Raw genomic sequence first — 25616 nt, forward strand, 5'->3', positions numbered from 1 at the left:
CATCCTGGATTTAACCCTATCACTCAACAGAAATTGTTCTAAGGTCAGCAAACATATCCTGGTTATTGAATATGTTAGTGAATAACATATTTTTTAAAGGAAAGGGCCATTTTAAGAACATGATTATGCTAACTCAACACAGGAGACAGAGTGCAAAACTCTCAAATATTAAGTGTTCACTCTGGAAATGCAGAAATGGGAATAGTGACGTTTTTTTTTTTTTTTTTTAATGGAATAAACTGTGGATTGAGGATCAATGAGGAAGACAGTACAAGCTGTCTTGCTAAGTTTTTCCGTGCTGTAATATGAAGCTATTCCGCACAGCGTTGAGCCCACATAACTCTGCATGTTGAAATAAAGATTCTGTGGCCTGCAATTGTGCACAGATTTTCCTCTCAGTTAAGCTTGCTAAGGATAGAAACGTTATTCAGAAATTTCTGAACCATAAAATCCAAGTTGCTCAGTTACAAGCCTGAACTCATTCCGTATCTTCTGTATCTTCTGTTGTGTTTATCATCAGATTGAATAACCAAAGCTATCCTACTCTCCTGTCACTCAAGATGAAATTTTATGTGTTAATACTGATTTCTTTCTTCATTTCTCCTCATTCAAACTTTCTAAATTCGTTGATTCCATCTCCTTAAAACCTCCCACCCCTCCACCCCCTTCTCTCCATCACAGTTACCACTGAGTTAATTCATGCTCTCACACTAACTTAGATTATCGCTGTTATCCCCTAAATGCTCCTATTATTTCTTCCTGTTTCTGCTCCATTCACGTTCTATTCACACTACAGTGTGTTATTTATAAAATTTGAATTTGATCATTTCCTCAATAAACCACTGTAGAGCATCCCACGGCGTTCAGCTGGAATGCGCCTCCATCTGGCTCCTGTCTGTGTGCCCCACTTGATCTTTTCACACTTCACCATGGATACTAAACTTCAGTCAAACTAAACTAGATAACCTAGCTCCAAAAGAGCCAGACTGTCCACAGCTGATCCCCTTCAAACTCGATATTTTCTATTTATCTGCCCAGAGATAAGTAGTTTCCTATCTTTTGTGAAGTATCCTTTGAACTTTTCATTCAAATAAGCTGCCATTCCTTTGTGATGCCAAAGAACCCCTTGTTTACCTGTCCTTCGGCACTTACGGATTTTTTCAATGAAATTCCCCAGCTCTCCCAATTTACTTGACTCTCATTGAGGGCAAGAGCCACATTTCATTTGTTTTCATGTTTCCAGTACCCAACACACCTTTTTTCACTGAATATTACCAAAGAATGAAACACGCTTGTTAACATTTTCACGAGTAATTTCATGATACATTATAGTGTATCAAATAGGAAATAATGAAATTACAAATTTATAAAATAGAGTCAAGATATTAAAACAATACCAAGAGGAAACTTGGTTTAACATGAAGGAATGAAGAGATCTAAAAGTGGAGAGTGGAGAGGTAAATATTTTTTTAAAACACCTAAAAAATCAACTTAGACAACTGACTATTTAAAACAAGATTAATAACATTGTAAGATGGGTTTTATAAGGTTATTTGACTAAAAGGTATGACGGAAGTAGAAAAAAAATGGAATGGGCAGATGATAAATGCAATTATACTGTTGTAAAACAAAGAATGTGGCTCACCACCCAGTTCTACAAGGATTAAGGCATAAGCCACTGCAGTCGCTGAGGGACATTGCGCCCTGAGAGGAGTTCAGGATGAAAAACAGGATGAGGCACTCTGTGCTTTGGAAAAACAGGCCTCTTAGATAGTTTGATGTATACCTCAGGAAGAATTTTAATGTACCCAGATTCTTGCATATTTTCATATATAGAAAAGTATTAAAACATTACCTGAGATATCTGTTCTTTGTGACTAACAGTAATCTTTTACCAAGATGTATGCTTCTTTAAAAAATTTTATTGGGGTATAGTTGATTTACAATGTTGTGTTAGTTTCAGATGTACAGCAAAATGAATCAGTTATACATACACATATATCCACCCTTTTTTAGATCCTTTTCCCATATAGGCCATTACAGAGTATTGAGTAAAGTTTTTTATTAGGAATGCTACAGTAGGTCCTTATTAGTTTTCTATTTTATACATAGTAGTGTGTATATGTCAATCCCAACCTTCCAATTTAACCATTCCCCCTTACTCCCTGGTAACCATAAGTTTATTTTCTACATCTGTAACTCTATTTCTAAGATGTATGCTTGACTGCACGTACTCCCTAGCCAAAAATCATATATACCCTGGCTTCTCCACTATCGCTTTGGAGCAATCCCCACAGAGGGATTACTGGGGGGCTGTCTCCCATGGCAGTCTTCAGTAAGACCCTGAACAAAACTTAAACTCACAGCTCTTATGTTGTGTGCTTTTCCTCCAGTAGACACTGTCATGAAGGTATTGAATTTGTGAAGGGGAAAATTTGAAGGGTGAAGTGGAAGTTGAAAAGCCAACAGTATCATGTGTGAAGTGGGCAGAGGCAATAGTGTAGCAAACATGAAGTGTCAGGTGTGAAGTGGTACAATATTGATTCCAAATAGACTTTTATACGTTGTGAATGCACATTGTTTGGCATCAGAACAAACATGGCAACTTAATAAAGTGACGCATAACTTAAAAAGTCAATAGAAGAATTAAGCAGAATTATAAAAAAAAAAAAAAAAAGTTGAATAAACCAAGAGAAGGTAGAAAGGAATGTTGGAGAATAAAAACCGTTAAGACAAAGTAGGAACAAAACCAACATTGCCAATGTCTACCAACCCTATCAAACATCATATTACATGTAAATATCCTGTAGACTTCAGCAAAAATGGTGCAGTAAGGACCACTAAAAATTTCTCCTCCATAAAAACAATGAGAACACTGGCAAAACTTGTAAGAATCAACTTTTTCAGAGCTCTGGAAATTAATCAAAGACTTACAGAATTCCAGGGAGAATGTAAGCAAGAAAAACAGCTGAATCTTTGTGTGAACTGTTAGCTTTGGTGGTCTTTAAATTTCCCCCACTTTCATCCTTCCCCCTCCCCCTCAGTTCCACAGTAGTCTTGAAAAGCAACATCCTGAAATTGCAGCAAAAACCCACAAGAAAAATTCTAGGACCAGATAGCCTCACAGGTGATTTCCACCAAACAATGAAATAATTAACATCACTTCTTTGTGAACTTCTCCCCAAAATAATTTACAATTCATTGTATGAGTCCAAAATTATATTGACACTAAAACCTGATAGAAATATCACAAAAAGAGAAATCTACACATCAATTTACCTTATAAATATAGGATACAACAATCCTCAACAAATACTAGCAAATCAAATTCAGCAACACATAAAAAGAATTATACACAATGATAAAGTGTGATTTATCCAGGAAAGCAAGGTTGCTTAAAACATACTAAAATCAATCAATATCATAAAACATACCAATATTATATGATTATCTCACAGATTCTGAAAAACCATTTGACAAAATCGAACACCCTTTCACAATAAAAACAATAAATAAACGAGGGATAGATGGAACATAATCAACCTGATAACATACATCTACAATAGACCAACAGTTACCAACATAATTAATAGTGAAAGACTGAAAGCTCTCCTCCAAGTATCAAAAGCAAGACAAATATCCACTCTTGACACTTCTAGTCATCCTTACACTGGAGGTTCTAACAAGAGCAACTAAGAAAAAAAAAAAATGCATTCATTAGTCATTAGGAAATGCAAACTAAAATTGCAATGAGCTGATACTTCATCCCCACTAGGATGGCTGAAATTTTAAGATAGAAAATACAAGTGTTGACAAGGATGTGGAGAAATTAGAATGCTCATACATTGCTGACAGAATTGTAAAATTATGTTGTCATTTGGAAAAACATTTAACAACTCTTCAAAGAGTTACACATATAGTTACCATATGACCCAGTAATACTAGTTTTAGGTATGTACCCAAGAGAAATGAAAACAAATTTCAAACAACCTCTAAACAAATGTGATTGCCAAGGACTGGGGGTCAGAAGAGAAAAGGAGAGTGACTACTGATGAGTATGCGGTTTCATTTTGGAGCAACGCAAGTGTTCTGGAGTTAGAGAGTTGTGATGGTTGTGCACCTCTGCATATATGTTAAACGCCAAAGAATTTTACACTTTAAAAAAGACAGATATTATATTTTGTGAATTACATCTCAATAAAAAACTAATAAACTACATAAATGTACTAAATACACCAATTAAAAGGCAGAAACTGTTAGATGGAGTTAAAAAATAAGACTCAGCTGCATGCTGCCTGCACTAATGTATTTTAAATGAAAATACATAAGAAGGCTGAAAGTAAAAGATGAAAAATGATATACAGGCTAATTATAAGTATAAAAAGCAAAGCTTATGAATATCAGACAAATTATACTTCAATACAAAGTATATTACAAGAGATAAGGGAGACCATTTCACGATTTATAAAGAGCAAAAACAAATCCCCAATATGCATAAACCTAATTATAGAACACAAAAATTCATGAAGCAAAAATTGACATAATTAACAGGAGGAATAGGGTAATACAATAAAAGGTGGTATATTTAATACCTCACTCTCAGTAATTGATAGAATAAATATACAAAATTATAAAGGAGAGAGAAAACCTTGATTATGCTATCTATCAATTTAACAAAATTGTCTACAAAACATTGTGCTCAACAACATATTCTTGTCAAGCTCACAAGGAACATTCTCCAAGAGAGACCACATGCTTGATTATACAAGTAACAATAAATTTCAAAAGGATATAAACTTACAGATTAGGCTATCTGATGAAAATGGAAAAATACAAATGAATCAAAACAAGATATATAGCAAAGGACAAGTATTTGGAATTAAATAACACACCTCTAAATAAACCATAAGCCATAAAGAAGTCAAAAGAAGATTTAACAAAAATAAATAAATGGGACTCCATCAAGCTTAAAAGCTCTTACACAATGAAGGAAACTGTCAACAAAATGAAAAGGTCACCTTTTGAATAGGAGAAGATATTTGAAAACTATATATCCAATAAGCAGTTAATATTCAAAATACATAACTCATTTTACTCAACATCAAAAAAAAAAAAAAAAAAACCACCTGATTAAAAAATGGGCAGAGGACCTGAATAAACATTTTTCCATAGAAGACATACAGATGGCCAACAGGCACATGAAAAGATTCTCAGCATCACTAATCACCAGGGAAATGCAAATCAAAACCACAACGAGATATCACCTCACACCTGTCAGAATAGCTATTATTTATAGCTATTATTTATAGCTATTTATATTATTTATAGCTATATCAAAAAGACAACAAATAACAAGTGCTGGCAAGGATGAGGAGAGAAGGGAAACCTCATACACCGTTGGTGGGAATGCAAATTGGAGCAGCCACTATGAAAAATCGTATAGACATTCCTCAAAAATTTAAAAATAAAACTGTCATAAGATCCAGTCATTCCACTCCTGGGTACTTATCTGAAGAAAACAAAAACGCTAATTAGAAAAGACATATGCACCCCTACGTTCATTGCAGCATTATTTACAATAGTCAAGATATTGGAAGCAACCTCAGTGCTTATCAACAGATGAATGGATAAAGGACAGATGGTGTATATACAAACACACAATGGAATATTATCCATAAAAAAAGAATGAAATCTTGTCATTTGCAGCAACATGGATGGATGTGAGGGTATCATGCTATGAAATGAATGAAACAGAAAAGACAAATACTGAATGATTTCACTCATATGTGGAATCTAAAAACCAAAACAAATGAACAAAAATAACAAAACAAAAACAGAGTTATAGACACAGAGAACAAACTTGTGGTTGCCAGAGGGGAGGTATTGGGGAGAGGAAAGAAAATGAGGTGAGGGGGATTAAGAAGCATAAACGTCCAATTGTGAAATAAATGAGTCACAGGTATAAAATGTACAGTGAGGGGAATATAGTCAATAACAATGTAATATATTTGTTTGGTGACATAGAACTAGACTTATCAGCGTGATCATATTGAAGTGTATAGAACTACTGAATCACTATGTGTATACTAGGAACTAACATAGTGTTGAAGGTCAATTATACTTCAAAGAAAACAAGCAAGCAAACTCATAGTAATAGGGATCCAACTTGTTGCTACCAGAGGTGGAATGTGGGGAAAGTGGGAACTGGATGAAGGTGATCAAAAGATACAAACTTCCAGTTACAAGATAAATAAGTACCAGGGATGTAATGTACAACATGATAAATATAATTGACATGGTGGTATGTTATATATCAAAGTTGTTGAGAGAGTCAATCCTAAGAGTTCTCATCACAAGGACATTTTTTTCTTTTTCTTTAGTTTTGAATTTATATGCAATGATGGGTAGTCACTAATTGTGATAATCATTTCATAGATGTATGTAAGTCAAATCATTATGCTGTGCTTATACACTGCAGTACATCAGTTATATCTCAATAAAACTGGAAGGAAAATCCAGAAGAATTTATAACACATTGAATTGAAATATAAGGAAAACACAATATATCAAAAAGTATGGAATGCAGCAAAAGCTATGTTTAGAGAGAAATTTGTGGTTTAAATGTATATACAATTGACCCTTGAACAACATGGGGATTGGGGGGCTGAAAATCCACAGATAACTCTAGTTGGCCCTCCATATCCATGGTCCTGCATCTATGGATTCAATCAACCATGTATTGTGTAGTACTGTAGTAAGTATTTATTGCAAAAACATCTGTGTATAAATGGACCCATGCAGTTAAAACCTATGTCATTCAAGGGCCCACTGTATCATAGAAAGTGCCCCAAAGCAGTGTTTTAAATTTCCACAGCAAGAAGATAGAAAACAGAAAATTAAACTTCAGGAATGTAGACTAAAAAACAAAAAAATACAGTTAAGAGAAAACATTTTAAAAGGGAAAAAAACAGACAAATTAAGAATATTTTAAGAGTCAAAATTTAGTTATTACAAAAATTTCTTAAATTTACAAAATCCTAGCAAGACAAAAACATAAAATTTTTAAAATAAATAAAAAATGTTTACCAATACCAGGAATCCCATGACAGATAACACAAGCATTAAAATGTCAATAAGAAAATAAATAAAAATAAATTTCTGCCAAAAATTTGAAATGGACAAATTTCTTAAAAACACAGTTCATCAAAATTGACTAAAAATAATGGAAAAAAGCTTTTTGTTTATTGGGGGTTTTTTTAGTTTACATATTTATTTTTCTTTTACATTCATCCACTTTCAAAAACCAGTTGAGGCAACTTACAATAAAACTGCTGGCCCAATAAATATAAAAGCCAAAAGATAAAGAAGAAAGTTTAAAATTACAAAGAAAAGGAAGAGAGAATGCTATTAAATAATCCTGGTTGAATGTTGCTAAAGCAATTAAATATGAAATTTAGTTTAGAACTTCCCACACAACCAAGTCAGAAAAGACCACATAAGGAATCTGATATATAGTTAATTATATTTTAAAGTAATTGCTTTTATAATCTACATCCTTGCCATAAAGAAAACTTTAAGCCACTATTTCACAAACTCAACACTTTTGATAGTTTAGACCACATAATTCTTACTGAGGGAGCCCATCCTGCATGTTGTTGGATGTTAACTAGAATTCTTAGCCTATACCACTTTGTGCCAGTAGCATTTTCTTCCAGTCTCTAGACATTCCCAAATGTCACCTGTGGAGCAACATTATCACTAGTTGAGAACACCTGCTTGAGCCACAGAAAATTTCACCAGTGAATGTTTTTAAACATTTAGGCAAAAGAAAATACCAACATGACATAGCTCCTTCCAGAAAATAGAGACTGCTTCCAAATATATTTTATGAAAACAATGTTATTCTGATATTAAACCAAGAAACTGTTAGAGTCCAATACCCCCTTGTAAAAATAAATGGAATATTCATCATTACATATTAATTAGCAAATCAAATTCAGAATTATATGAAATGAGTAGCATACCATGAGCAAATGAAGTCTATCACATTAATGAAAAGTTTGTTTTACACTCAAAAACCAAACAATGAAATTACCCACTTTAACATAATTAAGGAAAATAATTATATGGTTATCTCAATGAATGCATAAAAAACATTCAACAGAAGTCAAGGTACATTCATAATCTACTCAACACATTAAAAATAGAAGGGAACTGTCAACCTCATAATCAGTACTTAAAGAGGTAAAGCTAACCATCAGACTTTGTCATGAAAGACAAATATACAAATACATTTCCTGCTAAGACTGAGAAGGTAAGTGTATGCATTTTTACTACTTATATTCAGAATTGTATTGAAAGTCTTAGACATTACAATAAAACAAAATAAAACAAAAAAACAACAAGAAAAATTATACAGATTAGAAAGAAAGAAGTAAACCTCCCTGTACTCACAGATAATATGTTCATCTCCCTGTAAAATACTAAGGAATCTATGTATATAGACACACACACACACACACACACACACACACACACACACACACACACAGTACACTTCTGGTGACTTTAGCAAAGTCAGAGGATTCAAGGACAATATTTAAAAATTGAATGCATTTCTATATACTAGCAACAAACAAAATTAAGATATTAAGCAATACCATTTATGATAGCACCAATAAGCCTAAATACTTAGGAATAATTTTTTTTAAAGATATGTGAAATCTCTTTACTGAAAACTACAAACTACTGCTAATTTTTTTTAGAACAAAACAAAAATAAAGCTCTAGTGTATTCATAGATTGGGAGTGTCCACAAAATTATAATTATTTTTTGCTAATGTTGATCTATAGGGTATATGAAATACTAATCAATACCACCACGGGCTTGTTTGTACAAATTGACAAGCTGATTTTTTAAAATATATGGAAATTGCCAATAACTTATAATAGTCAAAGTAGTTTGGGAAAAGAGAAATGTAATTGGCAGATTTCCACTATTTGACTTCAGGTCTCAAAAGAAAATGACATTGGTATAAATATAGACATACGGGTTAAAGAGACAGAATAGAGAGTCAAAAAATAGACCCCACATACTTATATATCATAACAAATTTCAACAAAGGTCATAACAAAATTTCATAATTTAGTTTAATGAAACACTGTAATTTAATAGGGACATTTCTTCAAAAATGTAAGGAAAAGAAGCTGATGATGTCCAAAATTCCAATAGCAAGATGCCAGCTAAGAAAATGACTCAGCTCAAACACATTCTAACTTTTATACAAAAAGAGGAAGGATGGCATGGCCTCTGGAAAAGAGAATCCTGAGAGTGGTGTCAAGAAAATTATTCCTACACCTTGAGACCTAATTTAGGAACTACCAGTATTTGCCTGACAGAATTTCAAATTTGCTATGGACCAGTGACTCCTTTGTGTCTCCAATTTTGTCCTTTCTGAATATTTATTCATTTTCTTATGCCTCTCCCATCATTGTGTATGTGGCGTGCAAATGACATCTTTAGATTTTCACAGACTGGCAGGTGAAGGAGAACTATACTGGGGGATATGTGCTTAAAGACTTACACCCAAGGAGCCTCATCTACAGCTGGACTTGAACTAGATGATGAAATGCTGGGTGTTGAGCTAACACTATAATGGGATGATCCTTGTGGGGACCCTGCGTGGAAATGAGTGTATTTTGTAGGTAAAACATGAATCTCTGGGGTGTCAGTGAGCAGACTGTGGTAGGCAGCTATTGTAATTACCCATAATAATTATCATCTCCTGCTGTTTATACACTTATATAATTCCCATTCTAAACTATGAATGGGACACAGTAACTCCTAATTAGATAAAAGTGATGGGATGTCATTTTGAAAAATATTTATAAAAAGACATTGGCTTCTGTCATGAGTGTCCAATCTTGTCATGTGTAACTCCTTGTTACTTTCTTTCCTTCTTGGAGCCCTGAGGGAAGCAAGCTATCATGCATGAGAATCCCTAAAGAAAAGCTTATATGGCAAGAAACTGATATTTCCATCCAGTACACAGCATGGACTTGAGGCCTGCTAACAGACGTGTGAGTGAACTTGGATGTGGATTTTCTGCACACTTTTCCCTTAAGATGATTGCAGCCCCAGCAGACAACTTAATCATAGCCTTATGAAAGATTTTGAACCAGAGACACCTAGAGAAGCTAAGCCTGAATTCCTGACTAGCAGAAACTATGAGATAATAAATCTTTGTTGTTTTAAGTCACTGAGCACTGGGGAAATAATTAATCCACTGCTGAAGCATAAGGCTGTATCTCAAAACAGTATGCTGAATAAAATGAGCCAAATGCAAAAAAGCATATATATTTGTTCCGTTTGTATAAAAGTATAGACTAGATAAAACTAAGCTATAGTTAGATAAATCAGATCAGTGGTTGTTAGAATGAGAGGTGCAAGTGATTGTGTGCAATGTTTTAACTATCTTGATTGGGATGGTTTACAGAGTTTTCAAATGTCTTCAAAGTATGCACTTATTACATGCCCCTTATATTGCATGTAAGTGTAACTCTGTTTTATTATTAACAATTATAAAAACGTATTAACTATCAAGAATATACTGCAATGGTTACTACATAAAAACTTAATCATTGATATAGTATCCCTGCCGTTGAGCTTACAATCTAAAATGAAATACAACAAGAATGCTATAAAGCCTACCTCAAAATTTCCTCAAGTTACTAATGGTTATTTTGGCAAATGAGTGAGGTAAAATGACCCATCATTTCAGGTGCAATGTTAATAAGGTTTTGAACATGACCCTTTTCACTTATACCCAGACATTGTTCTTAACTATATTAACCCTGGTAAGAAAAAAGAATACTTAGAAATTTGGTAAGAACAATGAATTATTTCAAGTTGCCTTGTAGGACTTAAAACTTAGAGCTTGAAAATAGAAATTCTATCTTCAAAATAAAGGTTTATAATTTTTCTACAGCTTACTAGATAAAGAAATGTTCAGATTTTTTTCCATTCTGTATTCTCTTTGTGGGATCTATTTGGCTAATCTTCCTTTAAAATGTTCCTTCCAAGTTCTTATAAAATTATGTCCAACAATTAATTAATTAGTATTTGCAACCAACTTTGGAGTGACAGAACCCTACTGTCACTCTTTTTCTTACAAACAATATAGAAACCACAATTTATTTGACAGTTACTATACTCTCTAAATGCCCATGTCCTATTAATGTCATTTTATTGGGTTGGCCAAAGATTTTACAGAACGAACTTTTTGGCCAACTCAATACATGAAAGAATGGACTCTGCTGATGTGAACAAATTAAGGGGAGATAGTCCTGGATTATCTCCATGTGCCCAATGTAATAAGTGTTCTTATAAGAGAAAGAAAGAGGCAGGAGAGTAAAAGAAAAGATGTGATGACAGAAGCAGAAGTCAGTGAGAGAGACACAGAGAGAGAAATATTTGAAGATACTATACTGCTTGGCTTAAAGATTTAGGAATGGGCTACAAGTCAAGGGAAGTAGGCAGCTTCTGGAGGCTTGGAAAGAAACAGATTTTCCCCTAGAGCCTCCAAAAGGAATGCAGCTATGTTGCCACTTGAAGTTTAAGACTTCTGACCTCCAGAACTGTGAGTTAATAAATTCATGTTACTTAAGCCACTAAGTTTGTGATAATTTGTTATGGCAGCAGTAGGAAAATTATACAGGTGCCTGTATCCTATATCCTGTTAAAAGACTGACATATATTTTCTTACCGTAACTCGATGAGGCGATGAGTTAAATACTATTATTATGCCCCTATTTTTTAAATTAACAAATCAAATCATGTTGCCATTAACTAATTTTGCCCAAGTTTACAAAGCTATTAAGTAAGACAATTTAGATTTGTATCCCTTAACTTCAGAACCTGGACTCTTACACTTTAGCCAAATGACATTATTATATATACACATATATAGTTAATGAAAAGTCTAAATGTCCTAAATTATAGATACATTTTCTCATCTTCTGCAATAGCCATACGTTAAATATCCAACTTGTTTAAGTTTAAACATTAATTATATGTCTCCTTTTAAATGTGAACAATCGAAGGTTGATGAATTGTATATTTCTATTATATTTTTCTTCTGATATTCCTAATGTATCCTGTATTATTTACATAGATCCCATCTATATATACATGATTGGTGATTGGAGAGTACATAAAAGTGATTTCATGTGTCTATTTTATATGTCAGCGGCTATGTATTGAACACTTACTAAGCACCAACTAACTTGAACAACTATTAAGGACTAGGCGATATAAAAGTAAGTGCAAATTCAAGGACATATAAAATGGCATTCGTGCTTAAGTTCTAGAGCCTACAAAACAAGATCATATCAGGAGAAGTCTGAAGAGGTTGGTAGGGCTCAGGTTCCTGAATGACATGTCAAGGAGTTTAAAGGTTTTTATTGAAAAAAGAAAAAAAAACTGAGCATTTATGTTGACCTTGGAAGGGAGGTGTATATATAGAGAGAGAGCAAATGACAGAAGCAAAATTGAATTTTAGAGTGATAAAGCAATGTAAAATTTGATATAGAAGGGGCAGACTGTGGAAAGCCTGACAAGTAAGAGGCTACACACACACACACACACACACGCACACGCACACGCACACAAAGGTTTGAGATGCAACACAAGGACACATCAGAGGGACAGTAAATAGGCATTATATTCAAAACCTAAAAATGGATTGATTTTATAACGTAAGAAAGAAGAGGTAGAGTCATGGATGGCAATTTGTTTACTATCTTGGAGACTGGGAGGATTATGCCTTTTACACGTGAAAAGTAATGCAGGAGACACTACAATGTAGGTGTTGGTTTTAGAAGAGAAGATACAAATCTGATAATAGTTGGGGAAAAATGAGTTTTGAGCTATCTGGAAACTCATAAGTAGATCTGGGCAGTAGAGAGATAGATGGTACATCAGAAAACAAAAGATATGGACTATAAATCTAAAGGCTTTCATAGATGGTAATTAAATCCAGAAAACAGGTAAGAGAGCCAAAAACACTTCTATAAACATGGAGACATCAATATCTTAGGAAAAATCCAATAAACACTCACCTCCCACACACATAAATTGAAAAGAAAAAAAACAAGAAAGAAAGAACTTTCTGGAGCATTTTGTGGAAGCCTTTCTCTACTCAACAAGATCCAAGGTATCAAGCACTTGGAGATACTGCTGGTCTTCAAGAATCCCTCCAAAGCCACAGGAGTTTAGGATGGTAGGGAGGTGACGAGAAGCTAAAGCAGATAAATGCCTATATTTCAGAGCCCAAAAGCCAGGGCTCAAAATCCTTGGAATGTCTGGGCACCAAAGTGCTACTCAGAGCTGAGGCAGCAGATGCTGGGAGACAGGGCAGGGGCAGCGGTGAATGGGAGGGACCACTAGCCAGAAGGGCAAAGATTCAGACTGGAACAACAGGTAAACTCCCATGACAACCAGGCTGTGAAGATGAAGATGCTTGGAATGGTTACTATACCAGCTCTCTGACAAAATTATAGGGAGAGAGTTGAGTTGAAGCAGTCCAGGGGCAGGGGTAGGGTCCTATTATCAGATGAGATATTGATAGATGCATCTGCTCTATAAAAGAAAGTTTCACTAAGTGGGGCACACAGGAATACTACCCATGAAAACTAAGTATGTATTCAAAACAACAATAAAAATTATGAAATACGTGAAAAGGCACCTGGACAAGCACAAGTGAGAAATGAAGTTGAGAAAAACTGCAGATGTACAAGCAGATAAGAGAAAGATTATACTGCACGCAAAATAATTATAGGAATAAAGGATGTAATTACAAAGATGCTTGAGTAACAAAAAGCCATTTAAGAATGAACAAACATCTGAAAGAATACCTGGAAATAAAATATCTGGAAATAACAAAATAGCATAGGAATCAAGTTTTTTAGTGGAGGAATTAACAGCAGATTTGACAACATAGAGGAAACATGCGTGAATTGGAAGGTAAGAGTATGAGTACAAAGGCGAGCAAAGCTAATTCTCTTTTCTGCCTCCCAAATGCATTCTTCTGGCAATCATTCCAGGATAATGTATTTAATTCTACCAGAGTCATTATTTATGCAAGAGGAGGGATCACTGACCGCAGTAGGAATTCAGAGAGATGCACAGCATTGGTAATGGCTTATTTCTTCTTTATTTAAATAATCTGTTCACAGGTACTCAATATTGAAGAAGAAAAGAAAGAAAGGAATGAAAGAAAGAGAAAAAGATCGAGGTAGGGAGAGAGAACGGAAGGGGAAAGAGGAAATATTCATACAGGGCACAATGATAATACTATGCTCAAATTAAAATGGAAGAAAATGGAGTAACGAACAGCATCATATATTGTCAGTGGGCTATTTTAGAAAATGAGTAGATTTAGAACAACTGGGCTATACTTACATTAAGTTAGCCCATAGACTTTTCTTTGATGTAGTAATTAACCTTATAATGGTCATTTGTGAAAAACTTACATCTAACACCTCATGACTAAATTTGAAAGATGGAATCCTTCCCCCCCCTAACATCAGGAACATAACAAAAGTGTATGCTATCATCACCTGTATTTTACATTTTACTGGAAGATTTACCCTAGGAAATAAGGTAAAAAAGATAAATAAAAGTTCTCTGGATTCGAAAGAAGTAAGATTGTGTGAATTCAGAGATATTATTATTATGTATCTAAAAAATCCTATTGAATCTACAAAAATATTGTTAAAACATAAAAGTCAGTTTAGCCAGATGAAAGGATATAAGATCAACCATCAATTTTATTTCTGTATATGAGTAACCAACAAACAAAAATTGAAATCAAGAATATTAATTAAATAGTATAAAACTACTAGATATAATTAGGAACAAATGTTAAAAAGATATGAAGTACCTGTACATGAATAAGAGAAATTAAATATGGCTAAGAAAAAATAAAGAAAACATAATTATAAGGAGAAATAACTGTGTATGGGTCAGAAGACTCAATATTTTAAGATGTCTAGCCTCCAAAATTAATCCATAGGTTTAATATATTGTCATTTAAACACCCAGTAGGATTAACACTACCCCATTTCAAGACTAATTATAAAGTTTTCGTACTCAAGACAGTGTGGTATTGCACAAAGACAGACAGATACATTAGTGAAAAACAATAGTGAGACCCTGAATATATACATACATACATGGCTAAATGATTTTCAACAAATATGCAAAGGCAATGCAGGGGAGAATTTATATTCTTTTCAGCAAATGAAGCAGGAGATATTGATATACATGCACAGTTAAGTAAACATCCTTCCATAACTCACGTATATACACAAATTAACTCAAAATAGACCATAGTACTAACAGTGAAACTAAAAGTGCAAAACTTTGGAAAAAATATTTAAATGCTTTGTGACCTTGAGTTAGGAAAAAAAAAATTTTTGATATAATATCAAAAGCATGATCCATTCAGGGATATATTGATAAACTGGACTTCATCAAAATTTTAAAAATTGCTCTTTGGATAATATTGTTAAGAGAATGAAAAAATAAGTTGTATACTGGGTGAAATTATGTATGAGTCATATATCATAAAGAACTTTTCTCCAGTATATTTAAGAAACTAAATCAATAATAAAAACAATCCAATAAAATATGTAAGTAAAATATTTGATGAAACAATTTACCAGAGAAGAAGGAATACAAGCACAAGGGAAAACATTCCACATCATTAGTCATTAGAGAAATTCAACTAAAAGTGTCATGAGATATCACAACATGTTTTAAATAATAATAATAAAGACTGACCATGCCAAATGCTGGCATGGATGTGAAGGAACCTTGGGATTCCCCTACACTACTGGTGGGAATATAAAATGGTACAGTTGCCCATTTCTTAGAAAGATTAACATACAGCACTCTATGATCCAGCCTTGACACTCCTAAGTATTTTTCCCAAGAAGGAAAGCATGTGTTCATATAAAGAGTTGTTCACACGTGTTCTTAGCAGTTTTTTTTGTTATAGCCAAAAACATGAAATAGCTCAAGTCTCTCTCCATTAACAGGTGGGTAGATAAACACACTACGTTATATACACACTGTAGAATCATTTGCAGCGAAAAATCAAAACCACAACTATTTATATATGTTACACCATGGATAAATCTCGAAATAATTATTCTGATTAAAAGAAGCCAGACAAAATAGAGCACTTCCTTGATTATGCCAGTTATACCAAACACTTGAAAATGCAACTTATCTATAGTAATAGATGGAGCAGACAGAAAGGATTCTCAACGGGCATGAGGAAATTTTGGGGTGGTGGATATCCTGATCTTTTTGACTATGTATATGTATGATAAACCTTACAAAATCACATGCTTAATTGAGCTTATTACATGTCACTTACACCTTGATAAAATGCAAAAGAGCAACAAAAATGTCAGTGAGACCATAAATTCCTCATATTCAAGAAACTATGTAAATGACATCTTGATAACAATCGTTCATCTACCTATTTAATCCGTCATCATTTGTCCATTCTTTTATTCATGTAATCAAACATTTAATAACTCACTTATTTGTTATTTATTTACTCATTCAGAAATATTATTGAGTATTCTCTCTGTAGTCATCTATGTTCTGAGCATATGGTATTGAACACAGAGGCAAAATCTAGGTTCACACAAGCTATTCACATTTAAAAATAAACATAATAGGGACTTCCCTCATGGTGCAGTAGTGAAGAATCCACCTGGCAATGCAAGGGACATAGGTTCGATCCCTGGTCCAGGAAGATCCCACATGCCTTGGAGCAACTAAGCCCATGTGCCACAACTACTGAGCCCGTGCTCTAGGGCCCGAGTGCCATAACTACTGAGCCTGCATGCTACAACTACTGAAGCTCATGTGCCTAGAGCCCATGCTCCACAACAAAAGAAGCCACCAGAATGAGAAGCCCACACACCACAACGAAGGGTAGCCCCCACTCGCCACAACTAGAGAAAGCCCACACACAGCAACGAAGACCCAATGCGGCCAAAAATAAATGAAATTTTTTTAAAAAGTAATTAAGCTTTAAAAAAATAAACATAATAGTACATAACTAGTAGGTATTTTTTTGAGTAACTGCTATTCCAGTTCTACAAAAAGTAGTATTAATGTATTGTTTTTAATAGTTGAAATTATATGAGACTGTCTTTGCATGGGTAACCTCTCATTTTATTGTGTGCCTGTCTTAACACAGAGCTCAGGAAACTCTCTCTATGAAGAATGACCTGGAAACCCAAAAGACAGTACCCCAAAAAACAGACACACCACAAAACACAGAAACAAAAATATTTTTCCCTGTTCTCCATAAGTCCCTCATGGACTCTGTGGCCAATAGGGTACCATCTTCTCTTACTGGCATCTCATCTCCAGCCAATGGATTTTAGGGAACAACCCAGCCCCTCTTTATCTACTTGTGTTATATAAAGATACCACCTCCTTCCACTGGATCCAAAGCTGTCTTCTACTGGTCAGAAATCATATTCAATACTCTTATTCAAAAATTTTGTCTCTGCATAAACAAAAGTTGTTCTCCCTTTGGGCTAGAAAAAATACTAAATTTTCATGTTTTACATTAAGTTTAATAATATATATGGCATAGTTTAACAATCTTATGAGGTAGGCATTATACCATTTAATAAAGGGGAAACTGAGGCTATAGAAAGTTAATCTTACCTGGGTAGGACAGCAAATGGCTAAGACAGACTCACACAAAGGCTGGTACAATACCAAAGTCCATGACCTTAACTTTCATAGGATAATATCACTAAAGAGAAGTTGAATAATGCCTTTGGTTATTTTAATTGTCACAACACCCCTACAAATTTGCTTTTACCATTTTGTCTAATGAGAGAACCTAATATCAGAGACATTAAGAAACTTGTTTAAGGTCATTGTTTTAAGTAGAGAATAAATTACTGTAACAAACAGATAGGGGTAAAATATAGTATCAGAGTCCTTCTTTGTCTTATTGACTGTAGAGGTAAGCAATCTATTTCTAGCATGGCAACTCTGCCTTCTTCAATTCATGGCTTCCATGTCTGGATCCAAAATTATCATTCCTGTATTTGCATGTGCCAACCAAGGGGGGAAAGAAAAGAGAAACTGGGAAGCATGCATGCAGTTTCTTCAAGAGTCTGTAGGAGAGCTGCACATACCACTGTACTAACATCCAGTTTGCTAAAACTGAAGCATGGCCATACAAAATATAATGAATAAGGTATTCCCTAGCTGGAAGACATGCAAAAGGGATGTTTTTATCACTAACTTGTACAACAGGTGATCAGATATTAGGGTACAACTAGCAGGCTATCCTCATCATCATATAGCCAAAAATATGTGGCTCATAGAATTGAACATTTGTCTGATTTCAAAAGTTCTTCTTGCCTCACAATATGACATAGACTACAAAGTTTAGTTCTGTGCACAGTGTATAGATATATAGGTGCTTCCATATAAGAGTGGCAACTTATAAATTATATATATGTCAAGAACTCAGGCATTCTTGAGAAAGATGTAGAAAGGAAATCCTAATGCTTCTTCTTATATAACCTTCTTAATCTGCTCTTAAATGTAACCTTCTTGACAGCTTACCAGTTTAAGAGGTGGGAATTGGGCAGTATCTGTTTAGTCCTATATAACGGTCTCCTTCCAGAGAGGAATTTTTAGAGTGTGCATTTGACATCTGAAAGTAAGACCAAGAGGGTAAGATTTCATGTCTCCAACTCTGCCTTAACCACAATCCCTAAGATTTCTTTGAACTCCTCTGTTCCTAACAACTGGGAACATTTGCTTCTATATAGTGGAAATGTGTATCAGCAGAAATTATCTTGAAGTTCCTGCTACATAATCACCAAGATAGGGAGGTAAATGAGCTGCATTGCTTCGTTATGTCTAAGGCATCCTTTATTTATGTACTCAGATATCATCTCTCTACTATCATCATTATCATCATCCTCACCATCATCTGCCTTCTAATTGTCAATGCATAACTCTAGTTTTTGTTTTTAACCATCAATCAAAGTTATCCACATCTTCATGAATTACTCACACTTTCACAAATACAGAAGATTTTCATCATTTAGCTCAGTATAGTTACAGATACCAAACTAACCTGCTGTATTAGGTCTTAAGACTAATTGTACATAATTAATATCTATGTTTTTTGTCAGTAAAAAGTAACAAGGAATCCTTATTATACTAGTACTTTTCATGATGCAATTTTCCCATTCTTTGTAAATCAATAGAGTGTCTCAATTTCATGAGTTATTTTTGTTCTGATTTTATCAATACATTAAATTCTGCTATCACTCATATCTTCTACATTAATTTTCATAACATATTTACATATATCTGTTTAGTTTACAAACTTAAAACAAATCTACCTTGAAAATGCCTTATACTGCTTGTAGATACTTTTTTGGGGGGATGTCTAACCTACCAAATACCAGAACATCACAGCCTGCTTCATGCTGACTCTTTTTTCATTTCTGCTTCAATAGCCTCCCTGAAGAATGAAATGATTTTCCATCACCAGCAGCAAATTCACTAGAGACAAATTTACCTATAGTCTCTCTAGCTTTATTGTAAATTCTTTCTTTCTTTGAAGTTTATTTCTATATGGCCACATTTATTTTGAGATTGTTAATAATGCCTCCTAAATTAAAATATGGGCTAGAGTTACTTTCAAATCACATTTTATAATGGCTTTGGACAAAGATTTGGTCATGGGAACTATAGTGGCACAAGTGGAAGAACTTATACTTTTTATAAGAGAATAAATGCTCTAACTGATCAAATCAGGCCTGTTGAGTGTTTTTCTTATTGAATGATATAAAATTAAATCGAGCAAATTAAAAATTTAAAATTCCCTTTGAAGGGAAAAAAGCTCATAAATAAATGTGTTATTCCAAGGCACATATCAGGAAAGTCTTTAAAATTTACATTTGAGAGGAAAAATAGATACAATTAACCCTACAGAAGATACTGGAAAATAGAAATGTATCTATGACCTAGAACTTTCTTGAAAAATTAATTATGACCATTATAAAAAACAAAGTAATAAAAAGACAGATAATGTAAACAGTACCAAAATTCTCTAATACAGGACTCTTTATAATTGTCAAGGGGATTGATGAATACATTTTAACTAATTGTTGGATTATTTATCTTTTACTCATATAAAATTAGGTTTTACTGAAACTGCTTTAAGATCATTTGTCCTACAGAGTGAAGAATGATTAAGTGATTTGATATCTTCACATTTTTTAAAAACATTAGAGTTTCTAGCATATAAATTAAAAATTCATAGTAGACTGAGTCCAGAGAGAATTGTAGGTGAAAATGGAAAGCACCATGGGAGCAGAGGAGGAAAGAATGGTTGGCTCTCTTTCATTTTAAATGAAAAGCAATAGGCAATGGTAAGTTTTTCACATCCGTAACTTTTGGTATTTTCTGCATGTTTTCACTACATCTAAGGCATCCTTCATTAATGTACACAGGTGTCAGACCTCTACTAACAAGTAAATATATTTCTCCTTATCATTATAATCAGCTGAATTATTTTCTGCAGAGATAATGTATATTCTGGCCTAAAATATATTTTCAATTCAAGTATTAGATTAGCATGGGACATATAAATGAAAAAATAAAAGGATCACCCCCTCCCTACCCAGAGATGAGTGAGGACAAAATGGATATTCCATGTGGCGTAGCCTAGATTAGTGCGTTATGATGCAGAAGGGAGCAAATCCAAATTTACATAATGAAAGCCATATTCTTAAGACTATTTTACCTACAGCAGAGGCAACATAGTAGAATGACATAGAAGAAATTTTGCCACCAGAACTAGGTCAAGAGCCTAGTTCTGGTGGCAAAATTTCTGAATTTTCAGGCGGACGCTTATACTTACTTGCCCTGTGATCTGAAATAAGTTACTTAACCTCTCCGTCACTCAGTTTCCTCCACTGTAAAATAAGGATGAAAACAGTTCTCCCTAACTGCTAGGTGTGCTGGATCAAACTCCATTCCTAATGACATAAATAATTTTTCTCCTAGTTCTGATAAAACTGATGGAGAAAACACAGTTAACCTTTCTATAACTTCAAACATTACTGAATTTATCAGGAAACCTTATAAGGAATAGATTTTTACTTTGTGTTGCCTATATATAGCAATAAAATGTCAATATTTGTTTGCATAAAATATTTAATTTCACTAAACGCCTCTCTTCTCTTGGGAGTAGTTTAGCATCAATATTTTGCGTAGTCTGAGACTTGTGAATATGATGTCGGATTCACGAATGTCAAATTATTTGAATAAACATTCTTTGCTGCTCTAAGCTGCATTGACTTTGTCTCTGCCTAATTAGTAGGGACAGATCCTGATAAAATCTTTTAGAAGGTTTTGCTGGTTTATACTTCAGAATTATAAATTAATCTGCTCACTCTCATTCATAGCACGAATGCAGGAGTCCGCAGTGCAAAGAATATGAAATTGAGAATCTGATGAGCTTCTGTTCCCCTCCCGATTCCAACAATTATTAGTAAGGCACACTTAGATAAGAAGTCTCTTAACCTCTCTGAAATGGGTTCTATAGAGAGCTATGGACGTGGAAAGGATGGATCAGATGAAATAAGACCATGAAAGACATAAATTACATTCATAAAACTCATATCTACATATTATTATTTTAGGTATTTTCAACTTTCAAAGCAGCAAGAGTGAGGGGGGAAAATGACTAATTTTAAATAACCACATCTCATAATAAACCATGGGCAGTTGCTCTTACATTTCAAATGAAATGCCATTTCAATTAGGAATTTCTGGATAATAAAGACAAACATTTCTTTTATTGAGGAAAGCTCATTCACCAAATGGAGTTACATGCACTTCTGTCTCCCTTCCCTCTGTGCCTCTCCACATGCTTTCAGGAATAGTTCTGTTTCATTTGTTAGCGCCTATAAGTGTCTTATCTAACCGTCGCACATTGTTTAATGTCACAGCATTGAGTACAAATAATTAAAACCTACTTGAATTTTATGACACATTTACTAGAGGATTTGAGAATGATACACTTTTTTTTTGTAAGTAATGTGCCTTTCATGCATTTAAAATTATTTATACATTACTAACATTAAAATGCTCTGTACTGTTTGTTGAGTGCCTATTCTTTGACAGATATAATCTGGTGTCCTTTATATACGAATATCATACAGGTAGCTATTACTAATATTTTCTTCATTTTATAGAGAAGTAGAAACATACTTCTAGGATTGTATTTTAAAAGTTTATTCATTTATTCATTCAATATCCATTTAAATTATGTTCCATGTGTATAACACGGTGCTGTTTTTTAACAAATGTATGTTGTTTTTAAAAAGTGCATAGTCTATCTTTTTTAGATCACAATATATTTAAATGGAGAAAAATATACACAAAACTATATTTAAAAGAGCATACATTTTTGAGAAGTGTTAGACTATTTCCAAAATTTATAGTACAAATAATTAGGGATCATTCAGAAAAGTTATTGATTTTTATTCTCTACATGCCAGGCATTCATCTTACAATATTTTGACAAGGAACTCATGTGTAGAAGTACAATAGAAATTCAAATATTTATGAAGTCACGTGGGCTGTTAATTGGTAGACATTGTGGATTTAGGGATATTTTATAATTCTTCAGCATTAATCACAAAATAAATATATAGTGCCAATTTTAAAATATTTTATATGTCAGCATTTCATAAGTGCATTTTTTTAGTTGAGATTAAAAATGATTAAATTAGGGTTAAACAGTTTTTTAGATAAGAGTTAAAGAAAAAAATGTCCTTTGACCAATAGGTTTGGGGAAAAGTGATTATATCAAATTAACACCTTCTGAAGAGCTAAAAGTCTGGGATATAGTATATGATGATGAAATGTTTGTAAATCAATGAATGAATGTTTTGATCTTGGGTGACAGAGTAAATCCACATGCTATTTTATGAGACAGAGGACATAAAATAACTTTGTTTATGTTTTTTGGGAATCAAGAGAAGAAAATTTAATGTAATATTTCCCTCACTTATTTGCAGACATAACCATACATCACATGGATGTGTAGCATGTCACATAACTAGTGTTTTTAAAATATACTTGTGATATTTTCAGCTATTTTAGATCTCTAGAAAATATCCTGCATACATTTTTAATGACCAAATATCTCTCTTCAACTTGTATTATTTCTTTCTGGAATTCAAAGAGAAACTATTATTTGCAACTATATATATATATATATATGCATATATAATTAATTTATATACTATATAATGCATATTATATATTATACTTGTATACTATATAACGAGTTAATAGATATTGAAACTCATTTTATACATTTCAAACATGTTTAGATATATAAACTATATATAGTTTATACATTACATATTACATATAATTTTTAAAGATATGTATTATATATCATATACATATATAATGTGCTTAGTTAAAAGTATGTTCTTATGTTTACCTAATTTTATATTATGAAATACCATATTATATATATATATATATAAAAAGGTCGAGACAATAATATAATGATCACCTTTGAATTTGCTGCCCAATTTTAACAAATGAAATGTCTTACCATGTACATCTGCAATCCTTTTAAGATTAATTTCTACTTCCTGAATCTAAACATATTCAACCTTCTCATGAATGTTTTATGCTTTTTTCTATATATGTATGTATCTATAAGCAAAATACAGTACCTTTTTCCTTGTGCTCAAATATTTTTATTAAAAAGACATTATTCTCCATGTACCATCCTATAACTAGAAATTTTCAGTTAACATTATTTTCTGATGATTGATCTTGTTGAAACGTGTAAATCAGATTATTTGATATTAACTTTAATATGACAGGACTATTACACAGCATTCCATCATGCAAGATCGCCACATTTTTTATGAATCCGTTTCTTTTTCTTTAGATTGTTTCAGTTTTTTAGCTATTAAAACAATGCTCAAATGGCACCCAACTGCCCTTGCAGCAAGAACAGTTTCTGCCCCTGGTTGGCCCTGCATCTGATACCCGCACCACAGAAGCATATCGGAATGCCAGAGTCCATTTCTGAGCACTTGCCCAGTTGAAATTCCTGATCATCTACTGAGTTCCTTCCTTGGGTCAGGAACTGAACTTTGAGGATCACACTGATGAATGAGACATGAAGCCTTCATGGAAAATATGGTGTAATACAAGATGAGCAAGAGAGAGAGCAGTTGAAGAGATGTATGGGGCATCATCAAGACTCAAAGGGGGACAAATCATATATTCAAAATAGGCAAGCTACAGAAACAACCTAAGTGTTTGTCAATCAATGGATGAATGAATAAAGATGATGTGTTTTAGATATATATATTTCCCCAACCAGGAGAAAGAATAAAATCCTGCCATTTGCAATAATATGGATGAACATTGAGGGCATTATGCTAAGGAAATAAATCACACAGAGAAAGACAAATATGTATGATATAGATTATATATGAAATCTAAAATAGCTGAACTCACAGAAACATAATAGTAGCATGACGTTTACTAGTGGCTTGAGGATGGTGGAAATGGGGAGACGTTCAAAGAGCATAAAGGTTCACTGATGCAGGATAAACACATTCTGGAGTTCTACGGTACAGCATGGTAACTATGGTAACTATAGTTAATAATACTGTATCATACACTTGAAATTTGTTAAGAGAGTATATCTTAAATGTTCTCACCACAAAAACAGAAATGGTAATTATGTGAAGTGGTGGAAGTGTTTGCTAACACTATGGTGATAATTATATTGTAATATATCAGTGTATCAAATCAACACTTTGTACAACTTAAACTCACACAATGTAATATGTCAATTACTTGTCAATAAAGCTGGGATAAAAGGAACTGATCACAAAAAAATGCTTAAATATATTTGCATATTTAACCTCTGCACATGTGAATGTTTCTTCTAAGTGGCTTATAGAACAGGAGAACCTTTAACTTTATGAAATATTGTCCAAATTGATCACGAAAGTGATTTCTCAATTTACATTCCCTATTTATCATCTAGCAAAGTATAGTAATTCCATTTATCAAACCATTGACAAAACTGACTACTTATTGTACAATTCCGTGTTAAGTATGAAAAAAAAATGTCAAGGACTTCAGAGACATTCTGAGTGCACATTTATTTTTCTCCGTCTATTGTCACCATCCATGTGATAAAAGTGGCTTCTCCTTTTCAGTTTGTATTTTAAACTTTGCAACTACTGTTCCACTGCAGTACCCCTTCTTTCTTTGAATATCCTTCTTTTTTCTCCCACTAGCCATTGAAAATCTGTGATACATGTACTATATAAAGGTGAACCTTAAACTATGAAATTAACAGGTTAAGGAATGAAAGCTCTCAGCCAGATTACAGAGTTTAGGTGGGTGTGACTTCTTCCCATAACGTCCAGCAAAGACTTATATGATCTAATTCTGCACAGCCTCACGAACCTAATTTTCTATCA

General features: G+C 33.4%; 1 protein-coding gene across 4 annotated transcripts in view; it reads right to left on the reverse strand.

Annotated features, from left to right (window-relative positions):
- Positions 1-25616, reverse strand: part of CDH18 (cadherin 18) — a 497768-nt gene that overhangs the window by 271295 nt on the left and 200857 nt on the right. The gene's annotated exons all lie outside the window — the stretch shown is intronic.

The sequence above is a fragment of the Kogia breviceps genome, chromosome 4 (genome assembly GCF_026419965.1).
Source record: "Kogia breviceps isolate mKogBre1 chromosome 4, mKogBre1 haplotype 1, whole genome shotgun sequence".
NCBI lineage: Eukaryota > Metazoa > Chordata > Mammalia > Artiodactyla > Physeteridae > Kogia > Kogia breviceps.